Source organism: Danio rerio, chromosome 23 (genome assembly GCF_049306965.1).
Source record: "Danio rerio strain Tuebingen ecotype United States chromosome 23, GRCz12tu, whole genome shotgun sequence".
Lineage (NCBI taxonomy): Eukaryota > Metazoa > Chordata > Actinopteri > Cypriniformes > Danionidae > Danio > Danio rerio.
Window position 1 is genome coordinate 20593529 of NC_133198.1, and position 12541 is coordinate 20606069.

At 35.0% G+C, this 12541-nt stretch overlaps 3 long non-coding RNA genes across 3 annotated transcripts in view; 2 read left to right on the plus strand and 1 right to left on the minus strand.

Moving 5' to 3' along the window:
- The window catches only part of LOC137489111 (uncharacterized), a 68882-nt gene that overhangs the window by 33779 nt on the left and 22562 nt on the right, over positions 1–12541 (plus strand). The gene's annotated exons all lie outside the window — the stretch shown is intronic.
- Positions 1–12541, minus strand: part of LOC141380475 (uncharacterized) — a 156550-nt gene that overhangs the window by 9858 nt on the left and 134151 nt on the right. The gene's annotated exons all lie outside the window — the stretch shown is intronic.
- Positions 8100–11138, plus strand: LOC137489110 (uncharacterized). The gene is made up of 6 exons (XR_011008445.2): positions 8100–8351; positions 8672–8776; positions 9756–9882; positions 10056–10141; positions 10451–10493; positions 10591–11138. It is a non-coding gene; the product is annotated as an uncharacterized lncRNA (long non-coding RNA).

Here is a 12541-nt window from a genome sequence, read left to right on the forward strand (position 1 = left end):
TTATTAGACATACTGTGAAATTTTCCTTGCTCTGTTAAACAACATTTTAGAAATATTTAAAAAAGAAAGAAAAATAAAAAGATTAAAATGGGGGCTAACAATTCTGACCTTAACTGTATACATCTCTATTGGCCGATAAATGGTCATTTTTAATGTCATCAGGCTAATAAAATGATTGGCCTGAACAATAAAATGATGCATGTACTGTATTTATAAATACCTGATGCAACACAATTAACAGACTTGACAAAACAAGAGAGAGCTTTACCAGAAAGAATAATTTGTACATAATAATCCCTTCATGTCATTCCAACTTAAATTGATAAAGGTAACTTAATGGTTTTATTGTTTTAAGTTAATTGAACATAAACAATTAAGTTGTCCCCAAAAAACCTCAAGAATTGTGTTGTTTCAGCTCACTTAAAACAAGTAGTTTAAATAAGCAGCAAAACTACTTTTTTGAGTGCATAACCATTAGAAAGTTTTACCTTTATATATAAAAACCCATACCAAAACAAACAATCTTTGTTATGTAAAACATGTTTGTGCATGGTATTGGTTTCCTTTAGGCTATATTCAAGATCTGTGATAACCACTGCTGCTCTCAGTATGCCTATAAATACCACAAAAATTGATATCCACACTCACTTTTGAGTATGAATAAAGCACACACTCAAAGATTGTGACATCACTCAAACGGTTTACTTAAAAAAATTAAAAAAAAAGAATCCATCAACATTTGGCACATATCACTATCACAGCAGGCTAGGTCAAAAAAGAAAAACAATCTGATTAACATGGAAAAGATCCCCTTTATCACATCACAGCATCCCATCATGTCTAGTTAGAGCAAGGTGTAACCCGTGTGGTGTTTTTAGCATCTGTCGTCTCACTAGGAGGACATAAAACATTCAGAAAAAACTAACTTCATCTCCAAAGCTGCTTTAAGTGTCATTTTACCATTTTAAAAAAAATCTATTTTTTTAAATATATTGTCATATCATCAAACTTCAGAATAACTAGTGTCATTGTAGATGTACACATTTATATTCAAGTGTGTTAAACTAAAATAACTTTAAAAATCATTTGATTAATAAGTCACAACAACATTTTTGTATATTACTTCTTTTTAGTCTTGGCAGTATGACCAAAGTTTTATTTGATGGTAGGATATCTTTCACGATATAGTTTTTTAAAGAGGTAATTATTCCAAAAATGCACAAAAGAACTTTATAATAAACAAGCTTGAATGTTTAAGAAAATACATGGACTTTCCTTATTTTGTGTTTTATTTGTAACCTTATAAACATAGTTATAAATGAATGACTTTAGATGAACAACAAATTCCACTGTATGACACATTTCACAGTTTCATCTTCATACATTTTTAGAAACATTTACCAAGAAACATCTTCTTGCAGATATAAAATATATCCCAAGTAACAGGAAAAAAAAAAAACGTAAATATGAACGCATGCTAAGGAAATTGTGCATGTGTAAGGAAATATCAAACAGTTTTTTTTTTCAGTCAAAAATGCAAAATATATATAATGACAATTCTTGTATAAATATTGAAACTAAATTATCACTCCTTGTTGAATGTATAAACTAATTGACAATACTGAATAGGCCACGCCCACTTATTGACATTTTTCTATATAACTTCACACCACCCATCTAATAATCAGTTAAGTATTTTAACATTTTTTAAAGAGGCATAAAGAAAAATTTCACCCAAAACAGAAAATTCTGTCATCGTTTACTCACCCTTCACCTGCCACAAACCTGTTTGATTTTCTTTCTTCAGTTAAACACTAAAGAAAATCATTTGTTTACTGTTGTACATGTTGATTTTCCTACTCTAAATGTGAATTGTTTTGTGGATGCATGAATTATTTTTTATAAATGTATTATTTTGAGACTGATCTACCTCCATACCTAAACACTAACTGTCATCCTGAACCATAATACAGTGGAATGACTTTGCACATGTCCTCCAGCAGATGAGAGATGAAGGCTATTTTTTGCGTTTGAAGTTGCGCTAAGGCCGTGATTATCATTCTCCGGCAGACGGGTTTGTGTTTGTGCGCGAGATCGGACGGCATATTTAAAGAAGTCACGCTCATCAGCAAAGTCTCCGCTACACCCAGCACATCAATATTATCAGAAACTAAAAAGCTAAGGGCCAACTCTAGGAGCAGTTCAGAAATCTCTGTTTTGCCAATAACTATTAATTAAACATCATCGCTTGCCTCTAAAGGGTTTTCATCAAATATGCACACTGGGAATGTTGAAACATGCAGAAAAGAATGCGTTAATGTGCCATAAACCCATGAGAAGCCAGTGTGGGGATATATATGAGAGCTAACATGAGAGCGTTATTCGAAAGGACAGTTTCTCTCCTGCGTGCGCATGTGTGTCTTTGCCTGTGTGTGGATCTGATCTGAATATGTAGGTCAAACAACCATATATGGAAAGGCTGAAAATTGCCAACTAGTGTACGCTTGAGTAGACACACTTGGCGCTAAACCCATTCGACTAACAGATCTGATCTTTAAGTGTGGAAATGTATCGTTTTAAAAACTTTAGCTGTTCGACTGCGGACTGTTTTGCACTTGAAGAAAGCTTTGAAACAATCTTTAAATCTTCAAGACAGTGAGAAGCAGGGCTGATGTTGTCATCTGCTCTTTCTCCTAAAAAAAAAATATATATATATATATATATATATATATATATATATATCTTCCCGCGTATTTCTCTCTCTCTGTTATCACTGAAATATTTAAATGAAATTCCTTTTTTCCTGCTGGTTTTGGGAACATCAAATGAAGTTTTAATTGGATTTTTTTCCACCATGGTTCGGGTTTAGAGATCAGATTTTTTTTTTTCATTTGTTAAATCTCAACCTCGGCTGATGAACTGCGCACATTTGTCCTCTCAAGTCAGAGTTATCACAGAGGGAATGATTTGGAGGAGCAGTCCCGGCCAAATACGTTCAAATAGAACATATTGGAGTAGTGTATCGAAGACTAAATGCGTTTGAGCTGTCTGACACACATATAAACACTCGAGACGTGCCCTGCACGATCCAATCTAACTGTAAAATGATCAAAAAAGAATGCTCATTAGCATAGAGACAGGTTTAATCAAATCAGCTGTGGGTACAAATTAGTCAGTGAGAGCGTAATGAGTTAGGAATTAATTAGAAGCATAATGAGAATATGAAAAAAAGGGAATCCTGGCATCTGCGCATTATCTTCTGGTCAGTAGAATCCCAAAAGGCCTTCTGCCTCATCCATTTTTTTTTTTTAGTCTTTCATCTTTTTTTTTCCTCTAGTGAGAGTAAGAGTTTGGTCAAGTAATATTTGAGTAGAACAGAATTAAATATTGTTGGAATGTGAATATGACTCACTACAATATTTTACTAGAAGAGGCTGAAATTTTGCCAAGAAACGAATGATCACATCTCAGGGAATGAGTCATTAACATGTAATAATGCCCATTATGAAGTGTAAGGTCATGCCACGGCTGTCTGAATTTTGCTCTGTGTGACAGAACGTTGTTGCCTGAAGCTCCTCTACATCTCCTGTGCATCAGCAGGAACTACCGCATGTGTCAAGACACCTCTTTCTCTCAGCCATCACAACACGGCTCATTTGAGTCATAACCAGGCTCTACTTCTGACAAAATTTTGCCAGCCTCTGCAAAAAAATGAGTAAAAGAGAGTAAAATAATTTAGGTATAGTCCTTACATCTTACACTCCTCCTCACATTTTATTACAGTAATCATTACTTTATTCATTTTTAATCACAGTATTCATAACATTACCCCTCACATTTTATTTAAGTCCTCATCGCATCATTGCATTACTCATATTTTATCACAGCACCCATCACGTTATTTATATTATAACATAGTATTCATCAGGCCAATACATTACTCCTCACTTTTTAACAAAATACTCATCACATCATTGCATTACTCTCATTTTATTACAGTACTCATCACATTAATCATAATTTATCACAGTGATCATCAAATCAACACATTACTTCCCATATTTTACCACAATATACCCTTGACATCATTGCACTATAATTCAACAAAGTACTCATCGCATTATTCATATTTTAGCACAGTATTCATCCTATTACTCCTGACATTTTACCAAAATACTCATCACATCACTGCATTACTCACATTTTATCACAGTCCTCATCACATTATTCATATTTTATCATAGTTTTCATCACATCAACACATTACCTCTCATATTTTACCAAAGTACTCAATACATCAATGAATTACCCACATTTTATCACACTTTTCATATTTTATCATAGTATTCATCACATTACTCCACACATTTGACCAAAGTACTCATCACATCGCTGCATTACTCATGTTTTATCACAGTCCTCATCACACTATAAATTTTTTATCATAGTATTCATTAGGGCTGGGAGATTCATCTAAAATATTTGAAATCATCATTGAGAACCTATAATCAATCAAATTTTTCCAGGTTGATTTTTTCAATTACTTTCCTTACCATGTGAGTCACGTGACCCCGCTCTGTATACTCGCTCACCTCTCAAAAAATGTAACCGATGGGTCACAGTGTCGAGCGTGGGCAGCATGGAGAGCCACGAGCTTGTTGGAGCAAGTTTTTTTAAGTGTGGAGTGCCATGGAGGATGGAAACTTTTGTGTTTACCACAACACATATTATTCATCACATTTCCCTCACATTTCACAAAAGTACTCATCAGATCATTGCATTACTCACATTTTATCACAGTACTCATCACAATAATCATATTTTGTCACAGTATTCACATCAACACATCACTTGATATATTTTACTAGAGTATCCATCACATCACTGCACTACTCCTCACATATCATCACATTATTAATTTTATCATAATAATTATCACATCACTCCTCACAGTATTCGTCACAGTATTCCTAATTTATCATAGTATTCACCGCAGCATCACAAGGTTTCTCCCATTTCAACATCAGCATCTATCACATTATTCATATATTGTCATAGTACTCGTCACATCAACATATTATTTACCAGATTTTACCAAAGTACTCATAACATCATTGTATTACTCACATTTCACTAAAGTGCTCATTACATTATTCGTATTTATCATAGTATTCATCACATCATCACATTACTCCTCACGTTTACCAAAGTACTTATCCCATGACTGAATTACTCCTCACATTTTACCAAATGAATCATAATCACATTTCTTCTCATATTATTTCACAGTACTGATTACATCATTGAATTACTGTTTCTCCTTCCATCTAATCACGCTCCATCAAATCAGTGCTTTCATCACAACTCACAATATTACTTACTGCCAGTTTTAACAATGTTACAATTTCGTTTTGGCTCAGATTACTTTCACAAGGCATTTTTGGACCAAATTTGGCCACATGTGTGCAAATACCCATTTATGTTTCTCAGGACTTCCAGTCACATCAGCCAGTTGATTGTCAAAATGGATAGACAGCAGATCAATAAGCTTATGGATGCTTTCTGTGTTGATGATGATATAATATTTCATTAAAAATCAAGATGTAATCTGTAGTTTTACTCTATGTGTTTTCAACAGATGTTCCCAACCACATTTAATTTCACTTCATCGGTATTCCAGAACGAGTTGTAGTAAAACAAATGCTATTTTCACACAGTCTTTCCAATAACTCATCAAAGATGTGTTGATCTGGGTTGTACTGCTTTCTCACCACAAGTGAACCATTTCAGAATTAAGCCGCGATCAGAATTCAAGCTTGTGAAATTCTGTCCCACGGTGTTACCAAAAGGGGCAGGATTAGACAAGATGACTAGACATTTAAATAGCAAGCGATTGCTCCATATTGAACATTTCTGTACAGAAAGGTCATGTTTTGATCATCTATTGGTGTAATGCAATCACATGATGCGATTTTGCAGAATTCACCAAGCTTGTACTTTTTTTTTTTTAACTTGAAGTTCCAACGCCATGCAAAACTTCTCACACAAGCTTGGGTTTCTAGTCTGACACATTCGCATGCGTATGAATGGAAATCTATGGAGTGAAAAGTGCAGTGTGACCACGGCTTCAGTTTCAAAGTGGACCAAATCACCTTGTTCAGGCGATCTTGCACTAGATATTTTGATTCGGATCCAAGTTAGGGTGTAAAAAAAACAATAAACCAATAAACAATAAACCAAGCTCAATAAACCAAGCTAACAGAGAAAATTCTCCATATTCAGAAACAAAAAGCCAGATGTGAAAGCACCCTAACGTAGTAAGGATAAAACCAGACAGTAAATGAGTTTAATTAATTAAACTTCAATTGTAAATGCAAATGAGCTGTGCTGAAGAATAGGCTGTGATTGTAAGCGAGCTCTGGTCTCTCAAACAGGAGCGGCTGATCAGGCAGGTGGCTCAGCTGTGGCACTAACGAGCCACTAATGCTTTAACAAGGCTGCTGCCCTCATTTGTTTATGCTAATGATATAAAATAATATTTGTTCTTTTCTCAGTATCACTGAACAAATGTGGCAGTTCCCCTCCTTCCCCTCACGTGTTTGGAATCATGGCTCAACAAAAGAACCAGGGGTTCAGAGGGGAGGCTTTTGTTTTCTAATTGAGCTAATTAGTTTAATAAGGTCAACTGGTTTGATATCCAGTTGTAGAGGAATCTGAAGCCGTTTGATATATTTAGACTAGTAGCGATTTTCCTTGGATTACTGTGTTGTCGCTGTGTGAGCTGCACAACAGTGTCCTCCATTAATATTGGCACCCTTGATAAACATGAGCAAAGGCGACCGTGAAAAACGTTCTTATTGTAGGAACAAAACATGGTTCAACCATGACCTCTGCTTTACAGTATGAGGAAACACAAAGACCAATCTCACTTAAGCATTCATCACAATGTGTGAAACCAAGGAACACAGCTGTTTTTAGTTTTTTTTTTTTGGGAAAAATGTTGAGCTTCACAAAATGGTAAATGGCTATATTGAATAGCAAAAACACTGAAAATGGCCACTTCTACCATCACAGCAGTACATGAGTTCCAGTAAACTAGAAGTGTTATGAATCAGCTTGAAAGAGGATGTTTGTCTGACTTGATTTTAGGACTTTGGATTCAAACTGCCAAAAGAAAATCTTCAAGAGTCCCAGCTGGAGAATTGCAGCAGAAGTTTGTGGGCTCTTAAGCTCACAAAGTCTCCAAAACTGCAATCCGACATCACTTACATCTCTATTCAATTCAATTCAGCTTTATTTGTATAGCGCTTTTACAATGTAGATTGTGTCAAAGCAGCTTCACATAAATGGTCATAGTAACTGGAACAGTGTAGTTCAGTTTTTAGTGTTTAAGTTCAGTTCAGTTCAGTTTAGCTCAGTTCAGTATGATTTAAGATCATTACTGAGAGTTCAAACACTGAAGAGCAAATTCATCGATGCGTAGCTCTACCAATCCTGAACCATGCGAGCCAGTGGCGACAGCGGAGAGGGGAAAAAAAACTTCACCTGATAGGAGTGAAGAAAAAAAACCTTGAGAGAACCAGACTTAGTTGGGCATGACCATTTTAATTTCTCCGCTGGCCAAAAGTCCTGTGCAGAGCTTCAGTCACCATGGTGGAGGATCTCTACTAAGGACTTGTTGACACATAGTCACTTCATGTGCACTCAAAAATGATGTTTGTCTTAACTACTTATTAAAAATGAGCTGAAACAACACAATTCTTGAGTTTTTGTTGGGATAACTTAATAGTGTTATATGAAATTCACTTAAATTTGTAGAAATGAATGAGTTATCTTAATTGCTTTGTGTCATCCCAACACAAATCGATTATGTGGAATTCGGCAACTTTACAGTGTGTTTTCTCTGGATAGCTCTCTGATTTCTGAAAAAGGTTCTATTTACATTTGGCCTCATAAATGCATCTCTGTTTAACGGATGTGATTCCAATCTTCAAATCCCACGCTATATGCAATTTTAACTGTTGCACTGACTTAAAATATATCATTTCTGATGCTTATTTGATGATTCAATTAAAAATGTTCATCTTTATTTCTACAGTATACACAGCAAATTCATCAGAGTTAAATTCTCGGTGTTGACGCATTTCAGAGTAAAGTGTTGACGTTAAAGAGTTAGATTTTGATAAATGAATATAATAAGAGTTAGAATTGATTTTATTCAGTGCGAAATCAAGGAGTTATCTTTTCTACACTTGGTGGAGTTATTTCCAACATCCGGGAATTCATGCAGCCCCAGTCACTGAAGAATTTTCCAGACGCCATTTTCCATCTGAGGTTTAGAACAGCAACTGGTGAGTCAAACTACCTAAATGTTGGTATTTTACTGAGTTTCTTTAAGGAAATACAGTTGTAAACATATTGTTAAGTTAATAACTTTAGAATAGAGTGACAATTTTAAACTTCTGCGGTTCATTCATGGTCGCTTGTGTATCTAGCTTAACTGCATTACTATTGACTTCTTTTCAAGAATGTTTTTATATATGCTCACGCATACATAGTGCATAAAAACATCAAATGTACATGTTCAACACATTTCTGTCACGCTTAATGCTATTTTGTGCGTTGTTACCCATCTGAAAAATAAAATCGACACTTCTCCTTTAATTCGAAGCAAACTAGCGAGGGAATCCCCGGAGCAGCCTAGCCTACTCTGCCTGGATGCTAACGGCAACACAGGACGGTTTCCATGAGCTCTGGAGTTTCTAAAACATATCTGGTGAGTAAATGAACATGCTTACTTGTAAAAGGCTTCCTGACTGAAACATATGATTGTTTGTTATTCGTGTACGTTAATTTGGTTATTTTAAACACAGCCCTTTTAAACTGGTTCATTCGTGGCCGTCCATATAACGTTAACGTTAGTCCATAGACTCGTGTGATAACGTAACAGTTACGCTTGAATTATATTAAGTGTTGACAACCATTAAAGTCGGAATGTTAACATTAATGTCTTTAAATGACCGCGTTTGCACTTTATTAGACATTTGACGTTACAGAAGTCTCCCGGAAGTTGCGGGACTAACGTTAACGTTATCCCGCAAATGCACAGAGACTCCCAGATGCCCAAGTAGATGCCCGCAAATGAATGATAATCTCCTGGAAATCGCGCGTCTCCCGCCCGGTCATTAAACACTTTGCACACCCCTCTCCACCGCATCCCTCCCAGCTCTTCCGGTACGTCGCACGCAAGTCACCCCCACCGCCCTTTCGGTACGTCGCGCGCAACTCATCTCATTGCTCTTCAGGTACTCATCTCTCCCGCTAACGTTACCTCCCGCAAATCAACTCTGTATCCCCCGAAAATGACTTTTCCCAACTCGGGATGTCGGACGTTAGTAAGTTAGGCTATTTCTGTAGTCAGGAACATCTTAGTCAAGCTTTTTCTCCCGCATGATATTGTGCTTAAAACTATAGGCTAAACTTAGCATGTACTGTAACGTTACACAACATTTCCGTTTTATGAAAGACAATTTAGTGCGTTGTAAACAGCCACCTGTCTGTAAAGTTAATCAACTGATTCATATTTGAGCAGCCTAATGATGATACAAGTTTGATTTGTAGATTTATTATCAATAATCAACATCTGAATCAAAAGACATCTGAAAAAGTGTGAGGCATACTTTGTGATGTTTATCTCTTTTATCTGAAGGTTATGCATATGTGTTTGATACTAATGTGTTGTTGTTTTTTAACAGCCACAGTTCTCTATACAATAACACAAGACCCTGTGATGGTGGCTGATTAGAGACGGATGGTGTATTTCCAGAGTTGGTGAAATGACCAAGCACACCTTCTTGGTCATATGTGGTGATAATAATTAAGGTATGTTTGATAAAGTTCTGTATTTGTTTCACATAAGCTGAGAGGGTATTAGAGCATTAGAGAATAACAAATGACATGACGGTGATAAGTTTTGTATTGTGGGTGAACTGTTACTTAAATAATGTTTTGCTCTGCTTTGCACTTTTCCTCTTCTGCTTATCCTAATATTTTAGATTATATTTGGACCTGAAACATCTGCTAGACTCCAGGAAAGGTGGTGTCAATACTGGACCTGAAAGGGCCTAACAAGTTAAATCTGGTAAAGAAACATGCACGCACACACACACAAACACACACACACGCGCACACGCTTACAGAAAACTGTAAGTTTATGAATATTTTTTACACTGTGGCCAATATTTTGGGGAAGTCAGCATCACTAAATGATATAAAAGATTTTAAGCTCCTCTAAATTTAGCTCCAAGTGTTGTGTTAAATTCAGGATTATGGACAGACAGCTGCCTGTTTTTCCAGTTCTAGTCATAGTGGTTAACCTAATTGTTTTTGGAGATCCAACAGTGATATATGTGTTTTTTTCTACTTTTCCATATCCTGTCACCTCAACCAGCTGGGAGAGTCAAGTTGTGGATCATCATGAAGATTTTCAAAAGGTGAGTTTAGATTTCTTGAATGTTTCATTTACTTTAAATGTTCTTTTAAATATATCATAGAATTTGACTGCAATTTGTTTTCAAACATTTTTCTTAGTCATGCTGGAGTCTTGAAGAGTTCTTTGATGAGCATCACCCTACAGTATATCCGTGCATCAGGAACCACCAGACGAGTGATCAGCAGCTACTACATCGTCATGGATATAAAGGACATCCTGTGGCTGGGAAGCACTTCATTCACAGGACATGCTTGATGAGATTTCCTAGCTCCAGTTTGTTTTCACACAAGTTTACAGCATTTGTACCTTCATTTAAACTGCTGTGTTTGATATGGAGGACCAAGGAAACACCAGAAGTGAAAGATTTGCACGCCAAGTTGTTAAAAATGTAATTTCACAAGAAAACTATGAGTTCAGAAGAAAACTATGAGTGACGCTATATTGAACTTTCAAATTGCTCTGATAACACATCAAGTTTGGACTAAAGGACTGAAACAGCCTTTTTGAGCACTGGTCATACAAATTTTGTTGATACTGTCTGTACTAATAAAACATTTAAAGCATATTTGACATTGTTGCATTTTAAAAACTGAATGAATTGTTGAAGTGGTGAATGTTTTCAAATAAAATGTTTTTTATTTTGTAATTTACAGTCTATTTGACCTTTTTACCATTTTTACACTCAAGAGAGTTGAATAAAATAACAATATAATACACCAGGCGGTGTTAAATATAGTTACATTTTTTAACTCTGCCCAGAGTTAAAATTAACCCTTACTTCGGTGTCAATGTGCCAACCCTTTTGAAAGTGTTGATTTAAGTCTGTTTTGAGTGGACCCCATGAGACACTTTCAAAGGGTTGAAATTAACACCCATAGAGTTGTTTTGGGTCCCCATATTTTGCTGTGTAGTGCTCTTTACAGTGTAGATTGTGTTAAAACAGTTTAACATAGAGAGTAGAAAATAACACTTCAAATTGTGGAACAATCCAGGCAGGCAGAAGTGTAGAAAGCTGGTAGTTCTAGTTAAATTGAAACTGATTTAATTCAGTTAATTATAAATGTTGCTGTTAATTAAGTTAATAAAGATCAGTTTAATTCAGATCGGTGTCATGCAAATGTCACTGCTGAAGGTCGATCCACATTATTAGAGAAATGTAAGCTATTTTATTCAGCATATACAGATGATTTTTTTTGTATAGGCTACAAGCTTGGTACTTCACTCGTGGTAATACAATATCATCACACAAGACATGGAACAGAGATTGCTATTATTAAAGAACTGAATCATTTATTTTTGGCCTACAGATACTAGCAAGACATCATTTGAAAGAATAATCATTTAAAGAATTTACATTGTGTAAAATACTCTGCCAAAAATAAAAAAAAACAAACAAACTGTGGTTTAAAAAAACTCTTTTCCTACAATTTTTTCTCCACTCCAATCAAATACAGATGTTTTAATGCTGTTATTTGATATTAAGTGGTCATATTATTTTAATCATTTAATGGTTAATGACGGGTCAAAATTACACTGAAAACAGAAAAACTACTGGGTCTTTCATTGAAAGTACATTTTTATATTGAATAAGTGAACTATTGTTATAAATATAAAATATAACAATAGTTTTATTCAATTTGCCTTAAAGCAAAAAACTAACTCCCAAGGTAAAACTTAGTAATATTTTTTTTACATTAAACCAGCAGTTTTCGTGTCGTGATCACGTGGATAAAAGCTACTGTTTATGTGCTTGTGAGTTTTGTTGTTACCGTCTTGCTTGACATTTATAGCCATACTGAAAGAACCAGCAGATAGTTAACTTCATTGAAAATAAAATAATTAGCAACAGCTTAGACTAACATTATATGTCATTGTATTTCAATATATTTTACTTGGATTACTTGAATTGAACCAAAGTAATTTAATTAATTACTGGACCAAAGCAAGATTATCATTTTTTATTTATTTTTACTTTGTGTGAATGTAATTTTTTTTGGCCACAATAAATATTTATGATTCATATTAAATATAAATGCATAGTTTGAACCT